Source organism: Callorhinus ursinus, unplaced genomic scaffold (genome assembly GCF_003265705.2).
Source record: "Callorhinus ursinus isolate GAN/ISIS: 27379988/994484 unplaced genomic scaffold, GSC_fseal_2.0 scaffold1, whole genome shotgun sequence".
Taxonomy (NCBI): domain Eukaryota; kingdom Metazoa; phylum Chordata; class Mammalia; order Carnivora; family Otariidae; genus Callorhinus; species Callorhinus ursinus.
Window position 1 is genome coordinate 35,432,875 of NW_027397063.1, and position 21,090 is coordinate 35,453,964.

Here is a 21,090-nt window from a genome sequence, read left to right on the forward strand (position 1 = left end):
CGAGAGAATTGCATTAAAACAAAACTGGGCAGCATATACACATGATAAATGCATGGAGAAATGAAACAGTTCTACTTAACTTTAAGAAAAATATACCTCAAAAAAATTCAGAATCTATTACCGCAAACTAATTTAGACAATGTACCTTCATCTTCAGAGTTAATTTTTATGTCTTTTATTATATTTATGTTTATTTTCATGCTGCACACACACACACACACGCACACATATACACACACACATTTTATTACAAAAGCAAGTTGAATATAATTGGTATATATAAACATTTGGATTCCCAGTAGTAATTTCAATATAGTGCCAGCTAAATTTTAATACTTGCACAACTGTCATCTACTTATCCTAATATATTAAGAGTGCTACTGGTTATTACTCTTTAAGTCCCTATGCTTTTCTTTAATTTTCACAAAAACTTTTTGAAGTTGTTATTCTTTTTGTGAAAATTGAGGCTCAAATTAAGTAACACTCAGCTGGTACTAAATGAAAAATTCCTGTGTTGAAACCAGGTTTGTGTGAATATCCATGCTCTTCTAAGCTGCGCGTTGGGAACACTTTTTTATACTAGCACACTGATGTTTTATAATTTCCAAAAAATAACAAATATCTGTTATACATGCCACAACTAGTGTTCAGGATATGACTGCTAGAGGTCATCAAAAATATTTATCACAATTGATTATATTTATAAAGACAGTGAATACTTTAAAGGGGAGGGAGTATGCTCTAAAGGGTATTATTTGCAGTCTTCAAATTCTTTATTTTAAACAAATAATAATTGTTATGTTGGAGATGTTTTAAATTAGATGGTGAATCATAAACAAAGCTATAAATGAGCTGTATAGGAAGGCAGAGACCATGCTCCTGACACTGGAGGTTATTACCATATTATGAAATTAACACTGCCATGATCTGTGGTTTCCTTAATTTAGCTGTCCCATGCATCTCTCCCTTATGTAATGGATGATTAATAAATTTAATTATATATTTTGATAATATAGTATTACAGTAAAATATATGGAGATCAAAACCATAATTACTTGTATAGTAAATAATATTATAATTGATTTCTGGTGTGTTATAGATCTAATATTCTTTTTATTTTTTTGTTGCTTGCTTATAAAATAATTGCATAATTAATAATTATAAGAGTGACAGGTTAATTTTGCTCTGAGGCAATTTACATATGAATCAAATCAGTAGTAGCAAAATTCCTAATAAACTTGTAACATTATACAAATAAGATATTTGGCACTATCTCTTTCATGACCTGTAGATTTTAATGAATGACAATATTTAATTAACATTTTCTCATTTTAAAAAGAGTTTAGCAGAGTGGAAAATACATACACTGCCCATGCTGTAGGTCCAATTCTTAAAAAATTTAATTTGAACTCAAAACAACAAATTTCCAAATATCTTTGATTATTTAAATTTCATTTAAATGTTACAATTGCTCATGCTGTCCTGTGGAAACTTTTAAAATTATAAATATAAAGTAATATCTAAGCATTAATTAAATATTAGATATTTATTTGTTACTGGGACTCATATTTTCCACTCTGAGAACAGCAACACTGTTTTGTGGACAGTAAATGTTCAATAAACATTGAATGAAGGAGACATCATTAAATTAAAATGTATGAGCTACTGGAGATACAAGAGAGGAGATAGTGTATTATTTGAAACTCAGGATTTAGGATACAGTAAGCAAGACAAGCCTTAGCCTATTCCAGAGGACTTAGGGTAGATAATCTTAAATAATGTTTTTAAAAATGGGAATAAATATGAAGATAATTCTACTGTAATGCTACCAAGCTCTAGAGACACAAAGTGGCTGCTTATTTTCAGTGAAACACTGCATTGTTTGTAAACTGTTTTATAGGAAATATTTTAAAACTTTTTTATTTTGATCCTAATTATTTAAGAAACTCAGGTTTTAATTTTTAAACACTAGGTTGCAGTACCTTTGCGTGCGCATGTAACCATCTTATGAAATGGACCCCCTAACAGTAAACATTAGAATGATGCCTATCGTCTTCGGGTCTGAACCACAGAAGCTTCTTTGACCTGGCTACGATCCGAGGAAGATGCCAAGGAGAATGGAAAAGACTCTCCTCTCAATACCGACAGCTGGTTTTTCACTGACATCTCTCCTTTACTGTATCTCTAGCTGCAAGCTCTAGTGCAGATTCCCGAAAGGCCTTTAGCTCAGAATGAATCTAGACTTGGAAAGTGAAGTAAGAGGGCACAGTATAATGAAGAATTGCAGAGGTTGTTTGCCTCTTTCTTTTTAATAATGTCTCTTGGTTAGGGAAGTCAATAAACAATGATTATGGTGCAAAGGAAATCAGAGACATCCTGATATAAGTGACTTTGGGGGAGAAACAGAGATGCCTCAATGGCTTTACAAACTAAGGTTTGGGGAGCATCTAACAAATGTTATGACTGTACAGAAAACAGACAGTAGAAATATGTTTATACTTTATGTTTTTCTGCTACCAGGAATAATCACAAACCTAAGGGTTTTAATGAACGTGTTGTGTGTAAAAACATAAAAACCTCAGAGGATGAAATGAGTTTTTGCCTTTGCTCTATGAGGAGATGCTGCTTCTGCCACTTTCCCCACCCCAGGCTAATTCTCTTTTCCATCAGTTCCAGACTTATGGCTTTTTATTTCAGGCTGGCAATCTGCACTTGCTTTCCCTTCTGTTTTTTAAGCGACTGCTCCTTTTCTCCAAATAGGTTGTCCAGAAATTTCTGAAGGACATAATTTTCTCCTAGGCTTACAACATTCTCATTTCTAGGTAACTATAGAAAGACTTAGTTGCTACTTCCCAGTTTTTGTTTTGCATTTCCTTAAACTTCTATTATTGACTTGGCACCGTCATAGTTTTTTTTTTTTTTTTTTTTTTTTTTTTTTTTTTTTCGTCGCCCCCTCATATTTTTTTTTTTTTTTTTTTTTTTTTTGGTATACTCTAGGTCCCATCAGCCAGATACCAGTTATAATAAAGTCCATTAATAGCACTGTTTCTGATTACTCTTTCAACAATAAACATTAAAAAGATGCTATGAAGGAAATAAAAAGACAGCTAGTTTGCCATGTATAGAATTGTTGAATCACTAATTTGTATACCTGAAACTAACATAATATTGTATGTGAACTATACCTCAATTAAAAAAAAAAGCCACAGAAATTTGACTGTGATCAATTTGACCTGGTGTATTAGTTTGCTAGGGTTATGGCACAATACCACAGATTGGGTGGCATAAACAACAGAAATTTATTTTCTCAAAGTTCTAGAGGCTAGAAGTCTGAAATCAAGGTGTAGGCAAAATTGCTTTCTTCTGAGCACCCTGAGGGAAGTATCTATTTCAGGTCACTCTCCTTGGCTTATGAATGGCTGTCTTCTCCCTGTAGCTTCACATAATTTTCTTTCTGTACGTACCTGTGTCCAAGTATCTTCTTATAAGAACGTCACTTGTACTGGATTAGGACCCATTCAATAACCTCATTTTAACCTCATTACCTCTTTAAAGACCTATTTCTAAATACAGTCATGTTCTGAGACACTAAGGGTTAGGACTTCAACATATGAATTTTAGGATTGGGGCAATTCAGCCCATAACACCTGGGTTCTACCTTCAGCGTCAAATTTGCTACCACAAAATAGAAATGACATGTTAGAGAAATTTTGGAGTGACATAAGTCAGTAACTTCAAGCTAAGCTTGCAATGGAGGAAATAATTTTATCTGGTGATCAGAGTTATAATATCCAGACACATTCTAGCAATGAAGCCATGTTACTAAAGCATTAATCAATCACTTCAATAGTTAATATGTGCCATACACATGCTTCCCTAACTTCAAAAATGGTGTCATCTCTTAAATATGCAGTACTTTGGGAAAGTCTTGTTCTTTAGGAATTAGGTAGAAAAATGATATAAGATGTATGGCACCAGCAAAACATGCACAATTGTAAGAATGTAATTTATCTTCTACTTTTACCCATTCACAAACTCAAATATTTTATTTCTTCTTTAATTACCTCAGTTCAGACTCAATTTGTACCTTGCCCCCTTTCCTTAAAACAGCTATAAATTCCTTCCTTCTCCATCTACATGCAATTCCAATCCTGTCCAGACCCTTAGTAATCTATCCAATTATTATTTTAAGGAAATTTTATGTGCTCCTACACTCTTTGTTCTTGCTTCCATTATTCACAATAACAGGCACATTGGAGATAAGTTGTATTAGTTTCTTATTGTTGCTGTAACAAATTTTCACAAATTTTTTATTTGTGATTAAAAATAATGACAATTTATTTTCTTACAGCTCTCAAAGTCAGCAGTCCAAAGTGGATCTCACTGGGTTAAAATCAAGGTGTCAGTAAAACTGTGTTTCTTTTGCAGTTTGCTGGGCAGAATCCATGTCCTTGCCTTTCCCGGCTTGTAGAAGCTGCCTGGTTCTCCTTCCAAATTCAAAGCCAGCAATAGCCTGTTGATTCTTTCTTATGCTGCATCACTCTGACACTGAGTCTACTGACACTCTCTTGAGAATACAATGCACCAACCCAGATAATTCAGGATAATCTCCCCATCTCAAAGTCAGCTGATTAGCAACCATAATTCCATCTGCCACTTCAAATTTTCCTTGTCATGTAACATAACACACTCACAGGTTCTGGCGATTAGGATGTGGACATCCTTGGGAGCAGGGATGGGATCATTCTGCCTCCTACAGGTTGTGAACCAAGGACTATCTGGTGATAGATCCTAGGCACAGACAATGTTAAACCCTGTGAGTAAAGTGTTAGTACTTACTAATTGGGTGTTATTATTTTTGTCATTATTTTGTCATTATCCTTATTATAGTGTGAGGTGGATCAGCACTAGGTAGTGGAGATTTGACAAGGTGATCAGAATTTGATTAGATGGTCAGCATGGGGTCATCCACCAATTCCAAGAGTCTGACTACATGGCTACATAAGACAGGGGAAGCAGCATTTGGACAGAATGATTCAGACTGTAAAGAACCAAAAATGATCTGAATTTTTGAGCCAATGCTTCACTGCAGACAGACATGTAGAACAGTATATAAGAATCATCAACAAATAGCAACTACTAAATATAGGGCAGTTTTGCATGACAAAGTCTAGAAGATCTCGTCACACATGCTACAGCATGCCGAAAGCAGAAGGCACATCAGCAGATTGAACTTCACTATTTACTGAGGTTTTCCCCACCACTCCATGCACCGAAGTGGGTGCTTCACTGTAGTAAACACTGGGTGCCTGGTGGCTGACATTCAGGTGTGGGTCCTGGTATCCATAAGGTGACTGTGGAGTTCCTGAGGCACAACTTTCTATCTCTTAGTAGAGCGTTCATAGTTATAATGTTATAATGTTATAATGTTATAATGTTATAACATAGTTATAATGTTATCCAGTTATATATGGCATCTGTATGCCATAGCTCTGGGCTTTTGCCAGCTTCACTATCATCCTGAGCTATTTTTAGAGTCTTGCCACAAATGAATTGATTCTCCAGAAAACAACAGTCCAGATGATATCAATAATCATAAAATTCAATCAAGGATAAAATTTTAGATTGATTTGAAAAAAAAATTCTATAGTTTGCCTTATTCTTCCTTGAAGATATAGATATCATATAAAACCTCATTAATTTTTATTTTAAAAAATCATGGAATTCCCTCCTATAGTATTTTTTAAATTCAGCGTATTACTTTTGTAGTGGATTATGAAAAGTTTAAAGTATGTATAAAAGTGCCTAACTAATATAAGTTGAAAAGAACAGTTAAAAGTTAGAAAAAACAAGTAAAAGAAAACTTTTTCACAGCTTTTCTAAAACACCCTTTTTATCCTAGCAGTTGGTGAATTGTTGCTTATTCAAACAATCTACAGAAAAAAATTCTATTTTTTGCTTGAAAAGTGTGAGAAATTCTAGCCCGAAAAGGTACTTGTCATGAAGTTATATACAAATGAAAATATGAGCTAAGAATAACAGTACCATCTGAACCATAATTATAGTACAGTGTTATAATCTGAATCTACAGTAACTTTCTAGAAATAATTATTTTTTAAGAAGTGAAAACTACTTTTAATACTTTAAAACTAGTCTAACTCTCAAGGAATATTAAGATGCCAACTCTTTTAATGTTACTTTTCCTGAAGTTGTTTTATTTTAAATTTATGAGCAAGAATTGAGCCAAACTGAGCAAAAATTTATAGGAATACGTGAACTACAAATACAAAGTTAATTTTTTAAATATTTTATTTATTTATTTATTTGAGAGAGAGAATGAGATAGAGAGAGCACATGAGTCGGGGGAGGGTCAGAGGGAGAAGAAGACTCCCTGCTGAGCAGGGAGCCCGATGTGGGACTCGATCCCGGGACTCCAGGTTAATTTTAAAGGCATCTGAAATGTTTAAACTTCTAAACTTACCAATAACTTAGGTAGCTGGCAAAGCCTTTAATATATACATAGAAAAATTTTTCACCAACCAGATATCTTTTTCACCAAAAATCTAAAATAATTATATGAGGTAGCTATTTTGCTTTATAAATTAGGAAGTGAGCTCAGAAGGAATAAATATTACTTCACCTTATTTGATTTTGATCTTTTAAAAAACATTATTTGGGCACTTTATGATTAAATCATTTTAGAAAAAGTTTTCTATGGCTGAGAGATATGGAGGAAAAAAAAAATAAAACACCAACATTTTGGCCTTAGGGAGAAATGTCTATAGAGAAGAAAATTTAAATTACCAATAAAAGATAATTTTATAATTTAAAGTTTGGGATGCACACATATAGTGTTAATCCAGCTCAGTTACTGCTGTCTCTATTATCTAGTCCTTTATATTCAGACTGAATCACTATCTTTGACTTTTAAAGAGAGCAACATAGATGGTTCCAGCATTTTACTTAGTTGGGTGTTTCTAATTTTGTCGGAGCCAATTCCAACTGACTACGGGCAGTTGACTCCCAAGGAATTACATGTATGATAGAGCTATATAAAAAGGTCAGCAGATACGGGCAATTGTAAGGCAACCCAAAACTGAAGCCTCCTGTTAATCTCCCAGAATGGAATAGTCAAGGAATAATAATTACAGAAACATATATTCCTCGGAGAATTCCACTCACAATTTTTATGTTCGAATTCTCATCAAAGTCAGGTATATTTACTTAATTAGAATACTTATTGTATTCATTAGGAATAATTTCTTGTCATTTTCTTCATATCACTTAACTATTTTCAACCTCACAGATGTATTTAGCACCCTATGATTGCTTCTTGTTAATCATATTTCTTTCAGCAGTATCTTACATTGCCAGGCAGTATTTAGTAATTTAAAGCCCCAACTAGTGCAGAGCTTTTGCTCCTATGTAAAAACATTCAAATTAGTAACATTGCATCTTTTGATATTCAATTTTAGTCAATATTATTTCATTGTTACAATGAAATATTTATTAACTAATCACAGGAGACACATTAAAATCTTAAATGTTTGGACTGTATCATAAACCAGGGATTCTCAAATCTGCCTGCACAGATTTCATCTGGGGTAGAACTATTTAAAAGTATTGATTGCCCTGCCTTCACCCCAGAACAATTGATTCAGTTGCCGGGTGGGGCCCAAACATGGGTATTTCTACAGTCTTCACAGTTGATTATAAGAATATTGAGATTTGAAAACTGGAAGTTTCACAAATTAAATTTACATGGAATAGGGGCCAGGGCTTTCTTTTAAATTAATTCTACCACGTTGTCTTTTGTACATTAAAGTTTGTGATACAAATCTCTAAATAATGTCTCATTTAGTTTTTCTGTCATACATATTTGATGAATTTTCAAAATCTGTGGGGGACACAAAGAATCACTTCCTTAACCTAACAAAACAACAGCAAATTCACCGTATCTTCTCTTTCTATATTTTTTAAAGATTTTATTTATTTATTTGAGAGAGAGAGTGAGAGAGAGCAAGAGTGGGGGGCGGGCAGAGGGAGAAAGAGAAGCGGGTTCCCCACTGAGTAGAGAGCTGACCTGGGGCTTGATCCCAGGCCCCTGGGATCATGACCTGAGTCAAAGGCAGCTGATTAACCAAATGAGCCACCCAGGCGCCCTCTCTATATTTTTATAAAGCATTTTTAGTCTTGTATATCCTCATGAAAATGAGTACTGTTGAATGATATTCTATAATGCATGCTTAAATTATTTAAAATATTATCAATTCCATTATGAATATATTTGAAGTTTATATAATGCAAATACAGCCACAATATAGGAACATTCTTAGTTATAATAATAATAACAATACAAAAAACACTTTCTTTTAAGAGATATTATAACGTAGTGATTTGGTTCATGATCTCTGGAGCTAGGCTGTTCAAATGTCACGTTCAACTACTTACTAGTTATGGGAATTTAGAAAAGTTATTTAGCCAAAAAATGGAGGTATGAATACTCAAAAATAGTTTTGAGCATTAAATATTTAATTGGTAAGGTGATTAGAACAGGATTTGGCCCATTATAGGTGTTATAATAATATTTATTCTTCCTATTTCAAAACTAAGCTATATTAATATTAAAAACACCAATAAAGTTTCTATGATCACATTTCCCCCCTAGAGATATAAAATATGGGTCTGAGTACCAAAAGGTTAAAATGGGAATAAGCCTACTTACTATCACTCTTAATGACCAACTTAGGAATTTGTGCCTCCTGTTTCCACAGCCTTAGGCTATGTGGGCCTAGAAGCCCTAAAGGAAGAATTCCCATTAGGGGAAATAAAAAAAACTCCCTTAAACTCTAAGTCATGGCTACTGCCCTTTTGCCTTGGACTCTTTGTGCCAAGAGACCAGCAAGAAAGGAAAAGAAACCTGTCATGGCAAGGGCAAAAGACTCTATTCTTCAGAAAGAGGTAAGGTTGCTGTTATTAAATGGAGTAGAAAATAACACAATAACACATTTGGCTTCCAGATCATCACTAGGGCCTCTCTTGGGGTTCTTTTTTTTAAATTTAAGTATAGCATTCTGAGCCTCTGAAAAGCATGGTGACCAAGGGCCACCAGAGAAGTAGACCATTCGGAGATGTAGGTTTTTGTTACTCCACTACCCAAGTCACTTCACTGAGGAGAGACGCTATTCAAAGGTGATGGGAATCTAGAACGAGTAGTGGAGGAAACAAGCCAGCTGCAGTGGTGGAGACAGTAAATTTATTTATTTTTTTTAAGTTCCTTTTGTAAGGCTCTCCAGGAAATGAAAACTACCAAAATCTTGGAGAACTGGAGTGAATTTATTTTGTAAATGAGGTAAACTTACTTCATGGTGAAAGTGGATATAAACCATGGAAAGAGTGTGCTGTCTTGTAGCCACTTCTGGAAAGTGTGGCTGGTCTCACCAGAGATAAAAAAAAAATGCAAGTGTTCAGGAGGGAAAGTGGTGCCTCTAATAAACAAGAGATATATTTTTGAGGGTGCCTGGGTGGCTCAGTTGGTTAAGCATCCTACTGTTGGTTTTGGCTCAGGTCTTGACTTCATAGACTGTGGGATGTAGCCCCATGTTGGGCTCCATGCTCAGCAGGAAGTCTGCTTCCTCCTTCTCCCTCTGCCTTTGTCCCTCCCCCCAGCTCCCACGCATTCTCTCTCTCTCTCTCAAGTAAATAAATAGATCCTAAAAAAAAAACACAAGAGGTATATTTTGAAAAAGTTGTTAGGCAAGCAAAAACAGGTGTCCACCGTAGTGAAGGAATATTGCTGACAGGACCAAACCAAAACACCAGATGTATAAGAATCCCATGACTTATTGAAATGTCCTGGAATAAAGACAGAAACCAATAGCAAATAAATCTTAACCCAGACTGGAATATTTAGTATAAATAAAAAGTTATGACAGCATTAATATCTAAGCCATTCATAATAATTTCTATGAAGAGCTACCTAGATAACCCATGACCCAGTAACAGATTAAGTATGACTGGGATTTTTGCCATTTATTTGAGGAAACAGTTTAGCACATAAATATACCTTTTAAAAAAGACTCATTTTTAAGCAGAGAACTTGAAGTATCAGTGATGTCAGAAAGCTTTCTGCAAGAAAATTTTATGGCATGTATCAGTGTACGGCTTTATAATTTTATGTGAAAGTATATGCAGTATTACAAGTATTCCACCTCTATCCCATCAACCCCTGACAGTGTGCAGTTTCTATTATTTTTAAACTTACCCACTAAGTCTTCTTTTGTCCAGCAAAGTCTTTCAAGTCTTCCTTTTTCATGTCTTTGAAAACACACACTACATAAGGTAGATTCAAAGTTCATTAACAATCAGAGCATTTTGGTGATTATTTAAATATCATAAATATTTTTATGAAAGTCCCATCATAAAGACATTTATTTAAATGAATATAATTAGTATAATGTTTCAGATTCATTAAACTTAATTTATTCAATTACTCCTTGTGATATATCATCATTTAAAAAAACTAGCACAGGCACTTGAACTTGCAAAGTAAATTTGCCAGTTGATTGTACTGAACTTTTGGAAACCCTGATGCATACTACTAAAATTAATTTTACTTAATCTGATTTATTTGTTCTTGCATAGATTAAGTTACCATATGTGTTTTGAAAAAGTAAAATGCTAAGAAATGCAATTTATAAATTTAGTCATTTCTTCTTCAAACTGGAAACAGGTATCAGCATATAACCAGTATTATTATTGGATATTTAAACATAATTTGATCATTTGCTTCCAAGATCATGTATACTTCCATTTCCAAAGGTTGATTTGCTCTCTGTGGGTACTTCATTAGGACAGTGCTATCCTACATGGAAAGAAATGACAACAGTTTCACTGGCTAAGAAGAGATTTATATCCAAAGGCCAAGAGAATTCTCAAAGACTAAATTAAAATCACCCACTGACCTTACACTCAAGAGAGTTCTGTGAATCGCTCATCAGTAAGCAATACCCACAATGTGTTCATTATTGTTCCTTCTTTGAAGATACATCAAATAATTTCAGAATTACTCACTGTTATTAGTGTCAAAAACAGAACTAATATCTAGAGTTCAATAGTTATTTATAGCTCTTTTGCCTTTAGCCAGAGGGTATATAGTCAAATATTATGTTGAAGAGTTAGTTGGATTAGCTTTTTTTTTTTTTCCCCTCCTTCAGTGTGGTTATTTTGGTCTTTTGAAATGAGCTGATTTGCCTCTTATTTTTAATACCATGTTTTTTCTTATCTTTCTTGATTTTCTATATTTTTTGAGCATGTGAAAAACTATGTACTAAAAATCAAAACTAAGCAAAAATACTCATAAATGTGTCATTTCCCCATATATTCTATTTATCTCAATTATCCACCCTTTTTATCCATTCCAACCTACCCTTTGCTAAAAACTAACAATTATGTTCTGGTTTATTTTTCTTGTGTTTGTTTTACACAAATGAGAAAACATATAGATATTTTCTCATTTTTTCTCTTACCAAAAAGCTAACATACTATAGACTCCCTTTCATACTTTGTTTCTGTTTATCTAACAATATATTCTAGAAATTACCCACTATAAGTTCAAACAGATCTTTTTAGAGAGGATTTTTCTACAGTGTATGATATACCATAGTTAATGCAACCACCATGCTGTGTATGGGTGTTCTTAGGTTGTTTGCAATATTTTGCAATTACAAATAATGCCAACATGAAATATCTATCTTCATATTGTTGGAGGCATGTTTTCAGGATAAATTCCTAAAACTGGAATGCTAGCCAAAATGTAAATGTATATGTTGTGGTTTTGTTACACGTTCATAAATTCTTCTCCAAGAAAGTTGTACAAATTTGCATTTCCATCAGTAATGAGAATTTCTGCTTTCTCAAGCCTTGTCCACAGAATGTTTTCATATATATTCACATATATATGAAATGTTAGTGTAGGGCTTATTTCCATTTCTTTAATTATGAGGTAGGTGGCACATCTTGTCATATGTTGAAGAATTATTTTTACATCTTTATTTGTATTGTCTATTCTCGACTTTTCCCCATTTTTCCTATGGGGTCGTTTGTCTTTTTTCCTAAAAATCTTAGGAGCTCTATACATGAGACATTAGCCCTTCATCTGTCATATATGTTGCAAATATTTTCTCCAGTTTCTGTTATCTTTTGACCTTTTTATTATGATGTTTTACTATGCAAGAAATTATTGAAATTATTTTATGTGTTCATATTTATCAATCATTTCTTTTATCACCTTTTTTATTTTGGGTCACTTTTAGAAAACATTTCCCTATATTTAAGTTATAAATAAATAAATCCATTCCTGCTTTCTCTTTCTCTTTTTCACTTTCACTGTTGTTTTCTAAATTGTATTTCCCTAGGAATATATTTATTTGCAGAAAGATGTGAGAATATTCTTATTTTTCCCATTTTCTCCTATTTTGATAACCATTTCCACATTGTCATTTCTATTTTGTAAGTTTGTGGATTTTTTTTCTTAACTAATGCTGTATATTTAGTAATTTTTTCAATTAAAAATCATATTTATTTTATTTTTGTGTCTATTCCTGTTTTTACCTTTATAAATCCCTCATCTTACTATTAGCTTATTTTGTCATTTTTTTTAGTCTTTCTTAAAAACTGCAAATCTAGTTCATTTATTTTCATTTATGTTCATTGACCAAGATATTTAGGACTATAACATTATGCTATTTGCTGCTTTAAATGAGTCCATATGTTTTGAGAGAGTATTTAGTACTTTTTAAGAATGTTTTTACTCAATTTTCAGAGTGTACTTTCACTTTAGTCCAATAACTGTCTAACAGAAAGTTTTCCAAAATTCAAGATGAAATGGCTTTTTACATTTTTTTATAACCTCCAGTCTTATTTCATTGTGATGAGAGTTTTGTCTGTAATACTTCTACTTTAAGGAACATAGTTATATTTTCTTTGTGACTTAATACACCAAGTTGCATGAACACTTGAGAAATTGTATTCTTTATTTTTATGATATAAATAATACATATATCCATATCTACCTATCATCTATCATCTATCTTTATATCCATATCTATTTTATTGATTGCCACTTAGTTATACTTCCTTAGTCTTTTTCCCTTATATTATGAATGCTGTTAATTTCTGCTATTTATAGGGTGATTTCTTTCTCTATCTCTTTTCCTTTTGTATTTTCTGCTTTATAAGGTGATTGTTGTGATTTTGCACTGTCATTTATAAATGTTATATTTCTTTAGTAAATTGTCTTTTATTTTTTATTATTCTTAAGATTTTATTTATTTATTTGAGAGAGTGAGAGAGCATAAAAGAGCACGAAGACAAGCAGGGGTGGGGGAGGGGGAGGGGCAGAGGGAGAGCAAGAAGCTCCCTGCTCAGCAGGAAGCCCTACACAGGACTGGATCCCAGGACCCTGGGATCTTCACCTGAGCAGAAGGCAGACGCTTAACGACTGAGCCACCCAGGCACCCCTAAATTGTGTCTTTTAGAATTAAAATTGCATCTTGTCATTTTTAATGTTTTTTGTTTAAATTCTCTTTTTAAAATCATTGTGATAACAACCCCAGATTTGCTGTTGTTTCCAATTATCAGAATACATTTGTCCATCCATTTCTATTTAGCCTTTTAGATTCTTTTTTGAATAATTATGTATCGTACAGTCACATTTTGATTTGTTAGCTAAATTTATCTTTTTCTCTTTTATACGCAAGTTACATCATAGTTAGGTTTATTGATATGAAAATGGTTTTTGTTTGATGTCAACTTTGTCATCTTTTATGGTATAAGATATCATTTGCCTTTATGTGACTTTTTTGCTCTTTTACTGAAATGTCTTTTTGCATTTAGGATGGCTTAATTTTTTTGTTCTAGTAGTTACCTTTATATATATATCTTAAATACACTCTGTTTCTGTTTCCTAATTTAACTTTTACAATACAATTTGTCAGTTTAAAATAATATAACTCCAATCTTTTACTTACATGGCAATTCATGAGCTTATTCCCCGTTTCTCTTCCCTTCTCCCTTCTATTTCTTGCTTTGTCATAATATATCAAACATAAAACATGGCATATTGTACAGTATACAACATATTTTTCTTAGTTCACTCTTTACCCACTCTTGTGTTAGTCTTCAATTAAAATGAATGTTCACAATTAGTCTACCTGCTTAAGTTTCACCAGTCATTTCTTGGTTGGATGGAACTCTTGCTCTAAGAGAATGTTTGAGAAGGACTCATGTTTAGAGAATTTCCTGGTCATTTGAGTGAAGAAAATGCCTTATTGCCTTGACATTTGGAAGACAGCTAAGCTGGTTTCAAATCACTGATTCATGTTTCTATAAACAAGTTTTATAAAATGCCTCATCACTGGTGGAATCTGATGTCAGTCTAAATCTCTTATTCTTTTATGTAATTTGTTATTCTGGCCAGGAGGCACCAAAGAAATTTTCTTTAACTATAAAGTTTAATAGAATTTCTCTAAAATGTCTAAAAATCAATTTTGGCAGGTTAATTTTCCCTAGTATACTTCATTGGCTTTTAATACATAAATTCAGGTATTGTTTGTTTCCAGAAAAAAAAAAAAAACTGGATTACAGTTTTCAATATTAGTTCTAGTCAACCATTTTGTTGACTTCTTCAAAAAATCCAGTTAAACATATGCTAGATTTTTTTGTCTGTCTTCCATTTCAAGAATGATCTCTGACAATATTTTATTTCTTCCTTTTACATCATTCTCTTCGCTGTTCTGTTTTTCTGTAATTGTCCTTATTAAGTTTTCATTTAGATCTATTTGTTATTGAAAACATACAGTTATTAATCATTTCAGATATTTTTTTGTCTTTTTCTTCCATTTATTTTCTTCAATTTATTTGTTTAATTTTTTTTTGTTTTTCCTCTATTTATATTCCTTTTTTTTTTTTTTTTTAATATCCCTGAAATGCTTGGTGGAGTAATCTAACTGGCTGTGTAGTTTTTTTTTTTTTTTTAAGATTTTATTTATTTATTTGAGAGAGAGAGAATGAGAGATAGAGAGCACAAGAGGGAAGAGGGTCAGAGGGAGAAGCAGACTCCCTGCTGAGCAGGGAGCCCGATGTGGGTCTCGATCCCGGGACTCCAGGATCATGACCTGAGCCGAAGGCAGTCGCCCAACCAACTGAGCCACCCAGGTGCCCCGGCTGTGTAGTTTTAACCTGTAAATTAAATTGTTTTCTTTCTTAGTCTCTGCTTACTTTTTATAGGAGTTTTGTAGAAAAACTTATTTGTCCCTTTGCATTTCTGTGACTTACAGTTTGGGTGGTTTACAAAGCACCATTTTCATGAGTGCATTCCACTATAACAAAACATAGCTTTTTTATTTCTTCAGGAAAAACTTGCATTTATTTCTTAATATTTTAAAAATAAGGGGCACCTGGGTGGTTCAGTCAGTTAAGTGTCTGCTTTTGGCTTGGGTCATAATCCCGGGATCCTGGGATCTAGTCCTGTATTGGGCTCCCCACTGAGTGGGGAGCCTGCTTCTCCTTCTCTGAGCTCTGCCCTTCCTCCCCCACCTTGTGCACATGCACTTCTCTCTCTCTCTCTCTCAAATAAATAAAATCTCTAAAAACAATTAAAAATAAAAATAAATAATTGCCCCAAGTTTGCACATAGTTTTTATTTTATTTTCAATTTTGTTTTCTAATAACTTTCTTCAAAGTGGTGATTCTACTAGTAATTGTTTTAGTAGGTCTCTTGAAAATCTCCTTTAAACTTTCTGTACATTTTTTACAATAGCATTTTCATCTGAATTGGGTTAAATTAAGAAATATCAATAAATTATTTTTAGTCTAAAAACATGGCTTCTTTATGAATGACTTTTTGAGGCAGGAGCAGTAGAATAGCAGAGTTCTAGGCCTTTTAAGTTTTAGGTAACCTTCATAGTTTTCATGCTACTAAACTTATCTTTTTATTTTTCAAATAAATATTCACCCTTCCTTCTTACCCCTGTCCCCCTGAAACTTACCTTTTTAAAACACTGCCTTTTGAAGTTCCATATTCACTTTGCACTTCCTTCCCTGTTGACTTTTCTGATCTACGGAAATGTTCTTCTTTATTTTTACAAGTAAAAGAGGTTTCCTCTTTCTGTTAGTGAATTTAGGTCAATCTTAATTCATTTACTCTCCTATTCTTTCATTTATCTAAGTTTTTCTTGAACTGCTTTTGTTCTCTAAGAATGAAAGGTTTGGTCAGAAGGATGAGAGATAACTCTGAAAAATTGTTTATTAATCTATTTACAAGTGATTGAAATTTTGTTATTCTTGGGCGCCTGGGTGGTTCAGTTGGTTAAGCGACTGCCTTCGGCTCAGGTCATGATCCTGGAGTCCCGGGATCAAGTCCCACATCAGGCTCCCTGCTCAGCAGGGAGTCTGCTTCTCCCTCTGACCCTCCCCCCTCTCGTGCTCTCTGTCTCTCATTCTCTCTCTCTCAAATAAATAAATAAAATCTTAAAAAAAAATATTCTGTCATTCTTTTTCAGTGACACCAAAAGCATAGATTGTACCTAGTTTTGTTTGTTATTATTACTGCTATTTTTTTCCAGATGGTGAGAGATTTGAACTTAATCACCCACCATTAATTTTGCTATTAATGATTCCTAGCCAGTATGTACAAGTTTTAAGGATGGCATTCTCTGGGGGCACCTGGGTGGCTCAGTCGGTTAAGCGTCTGCCTTTGGCTCAGGTTGTGATCCTGGGGTCCTGGGATCAAATCCCTCATCAGGCTCCTTGCTCAGCAGGGAGTCTGCTTCTCCCTCTCCCTCTGACCCTCCTCCTCACTTGTGCTCTCTCTCTGTCTCAAATAAATAAATAAAATCTTTTAAAAAAAGATGGTGTTCTCTGATATTAAGTTCCAGATCCCCATTTTCTATAAAAAGACATGCTGAATTTATTTAACCATTTTTCTTTGGCCTAAAGGCTACATTCTCCATTGTGTTTCCCTTAATTCCTCCAATTTACAAATAATTAATGCAAAAGCTAGTAGGCTATCCAACCTTTTAATCCTACAAAAGAAATACTGAGAGATTGAAAAAGCATACATTGCTTCTTCTTCGTTGGCTCTTTAGCTATTTCAAAAACAGATTTCTATCACTATCCTGTGTGCATGTATAACTTTCATTAGTTTCTGCCTGTATATACTAATATCTTCTTTTCAAGAGTCAGGTTTCTAATTTACCAAAGCAATAAAATCCAGCATCTGTGTACACAAATTACACATGAAGCTCAGGCATGCATGATAAAGAGAAAAGGGTAATAGGAAGTGGAATCAAAGTTTATTAAAATATGATTTTATGCCTGATTTGGTTAGAATTGGCCTGATTTCACTTGTACTTCACATCAGCAGCTGCCAATTTAGTATAATTTGAAGCCATAAATTACTGATGACAAAATATAATTAAATTTCTTATCAAATTTAAGGAGTTTGAAGTTCTTTTGTTGTTATAAAGAGGAAGAAAAACCTTGTGACACATAGTCAAGGTTATTATGTAAAAGAAGTATGCTCTATGTTGACTTTAGGAACAAAACAAAAATTTTAGAGAGATGAAATGACATTTTCTGTCTTCTATTCAAGAATTTGGTAATATCTCCCAGTTTTTCTTTCTCCTTCTCTTTCTTTACCTTCTTATTTACTAAGGTCCTACCCTTCTGCCATGAACTGATGCTGTATTCTGGCTAACATGGATCACAAAACAAATATTAGAAGTTTCAGCAGAATTTGATGTGAAAGAACAGCATACTTGGAATAACTAGGTCAATTTCAAATTAATATTTTTTCTTCTTTTTGAACTATAGGAAGTTTATATTTAACTGAATTGTCATAAGAATAAATATAGAGTGAGACAATCTTCAGCAAAATGATAAAGAAAATGATATGATGAAAGAATATGTGCAGTGTTCTAGAATAACATAAAAAAGCAAATTGCAAATAATACATAAGAGAAATAAGGATAATTCAATTTTGGATTGTTCAATATATTATAACCTTAAAGTTAAATGGTATCTTTCAATTACTGGTTATATCCAAGGATACTAGCAATGAGTTTTTCACTCAATGAATTCCTACAAATTTAATTTTGTTAACATGGACTGGGTTAAGATTACTAACAAAGACAATGAAATTTAGAAGAATGCAAGTCCTGTGATTAAAAACTCATTCTTTTTGGTTCTATACAGGAGGAATGTCCAAGATGAGCTATGTTCCTTAAAGGGAAAATGAAATCATAGTTGCATTAGAGAAAATGTCCATGAATCTTTGAAAAAAAAGATTAGAGAGGCACTTATTTAAATACAGATTTATAAAATCATATGCTGTCAGAACAAAAGGAAGCTTGAAAATTGCCTAATCCAACCCCTACTTATATATTTACATACATAAATCCAAGGAAAACTTGGAGAATGAGGAGCATAAAGTAATTTTCTAAAACAAATTCTGGTTGTTCAATGGAAAGAAGCAGAATGCCTTCAGTTGTTTAGTAATGAACAGAATTCTGGGTAAGTTTAGCATGCAATGGAGATATTAGTAAAAGAGAAGTTGGCAATTTAATGCAATATGAATGCCAGAAGCCAGAGATAGAAACAAATCCTTCATGAGAACAGACAAAAAAACAATAATGCAAGGATTGAGTGTCTGGCTTTGTCCTGAGTTTGAAACAAATGAGTTCCTGTTATCAGGGGTAGCAAGACAAAGTCAGTTTCCCTGGGAAACTGCACTCCAACAATAGAATTAGGCTAGAAGCCAGTTTTCTACCAATTGATGCTTTTTAAGGTACAGTAAAACAAGACGGTTTTAAAGAGTTATTGTCCTGTCTGGGTTTAGGGGAGGCTTATTTCTAATAAGCTGTGTGGACTCTAACTTGGAGAGAAGAAGGAACTGGCCAATGATGCAACAATTAGCAAATAGCAGGTTTAGAACTAGAACCTGGATTTAGAACTAGAACCTGGATTTAGAACTAGAACCCAGGTTTCCTAATACCTGGATTGGTGTGTATTTCACTATGATTCCTAAATGTTGAATGTTTTAGGAATGTAAGAATCAAACAATTTTTATATTTGCAGCAGAGTTTTATCTTAGGTAATAAAATTTAAATAAATATTTTCATAAAAACAAGTAAAAATACTGAAAGCAAACCAATGAAACATACCAAAAGTATGGTACAAAAATTCAAATTGCCTACACCAAATAACAAAATCAGTATAGCCTTCTCCTTCATCTTCATTAGCTTTCCATTTCAAATGAACAATGTTTAAATGTTATAAAAGTAAAACTATGAAGGGGCACCTGGTGGGCTCAGTCAGTTAAGGGTCTGACTCTTGATCTCAGCTTAGGTCTTGATCGCAGGTCTCAGGGTCATGAGTTCAGGCCTCGCATTGGGCTCCACACTGAGTAGGTGTGAAGCCTACTTAAAAAAAAAATAAAATAAAATATGTAATAACTGAAAGAAATATAAGATGTAGTTTATTAACTCAGAATGGGAGAGTGTTTTCTAAGCAAAACCCAGAAGCACTGAGGAAAAGAATTTTTAATTTTTCTGCATAAAAACTTCTGTATGAATCAAATACTATAACCAGAGTCAAAAGACAAAAAAGAAACAATGTTTGCAACACATTTGAAATGAATAGTTCTTTGTTTCTTTTCATTATAGAAATAGTTATTATAAATCATATTACTGGAAAAATGACCAATTAATAACAAGCAGTTCCTAAAATAAAGGCATAAACAACAGCTAATAAACAGAGGAAAACAGGGCCAATCCCATTCAGAAAACAAGCAGAATAAAACCAAACCAAACAAACACAAGAGAAAACCAAAGAAAAACTCTCATATTAGCAAGTATTGATAGCAACAATTCTGTTTAGCACTTACTGTGTTCAGCAGTTTGAAGAAAGGTTTTGGAAGTGACACCTCTCTTACAATATTGAACAAGAAGGGGTTATATAAAACTACTTACTATTTTGCCAGTTATGCACTACCTAGGGAATTTAAACACTTGTCTTTTTTTTCCATATTTGAAATCTCACAGTGTTCAACAAACTCTAAATGACAGTAAGAAATATTCATTACTTTCATCTGATGCTATAATGTATGGCCTCACTAACTTAAAGTCTCCTGAACTTTATCCTCAGTTGCAGAAATTCAAGTCCCTTCCAGAACTTGGGGTCTCTGATTTGGGTAATGTCTTAATTGTTTTATTAATGAAATATTTACTGATTATTTTTTCAGATAATAACATGCAACCACTCCAGGTAGAGTTCTAAACATGATAATTAATATATATTGCAATCCTTATCCTGTAGAGGAATATACTAGCAACTATTTCAGAAAGTTCAATTACTGAGAAAACCACCCCCTGAATTTTGGTCAATAGTACTGATACAACCTTTTCCAACTTTCCTCTAATGTTTATACTTATACACAGACTTAAAAAAAAAAAAAAAAACTTACACCCAAATTGAAGATTCGTGAACACTATATTGGAATCTAGATGAGACACATAGTACCTTTAAGACAGATGGAAGTGGATTGAGAAAAATCTCCCTAAGGTTAAATTTATGGTGGTACCATGGCATGTAAGGAAAAAGCCATTGCATCATACAAAAAAGAAACTATATACCCAATGTGAAGTTACATAAACCATGTCATCAGGAAAACTGAGCTACCATTGTCCTTTTCTACTACTTACAAAAGTATGTGAAATATTTTTTGGATTTCCCCACCCACCTATTCTCATCCAGTAATCCAAAAAGAAAACAAACAAACAAACAAAAAAAAAACAAAGCAAAACAAATTGGCAGAATAAAAGACTGCCTGATAAAACTGTAGTATTTTGGAATGGTTAGTCCTAAAGTAAATAAGCATAAGAAGTATAAGTTTTGAGTGATTTTACATAAAGGCAATTTGTGTACTTCACATCCTGTTTACTCCTAACATTAAGAGTCAGCCTAATAAGTTATTAGAAAATGCTACATAGGAGAGTAGATTTGTACTAGATCTAAAATTATTAATAATTG